Source organism: Etheostoma spectabile, chromosome 4, assembly GCF_008692095.1.
Source record: "Etheostoma spectabile isolate EspeVRDwgs_2016 chromosome 4, UIUC_Espe_1.0, whole genome shotgun sequence".
NCBI lineage: Eukaryota > Metazoa > Chordata > Actinopteri > Perciformes > Percidae > Etheostoma > Etheostoma spectabile.
Genome location: NC_045736.1, coordinates 6,475,165 through 6,475,398, shown reverse-complemented (window position 1 = coordinate 6,475,398; position 234 = coordinate 6,475,165).

The following is a 234-nucleotide window of genomic DNA, read 5'->3' as shown; positions in this document are numbered from 1 at the left end:
AATTATGTTGAGGTCAGGAGATTGTGAAGGCCACGGCAAAACCTTCAGTTTACGCCTATTGATGTAATCCACCATGAATTTTGAGGTGTGTTTAGGATCATTATCCAGTTGTAGAACCCATCCTCTCTTCAACTACAGCTTTTTCACAGATGGCATCAAGTTAGCGGCCAAAATTTGCTGAAATTTCATTGAATCCATTTTTCCTTCAACTCGTGAAATGTTCCCTGTGCCACT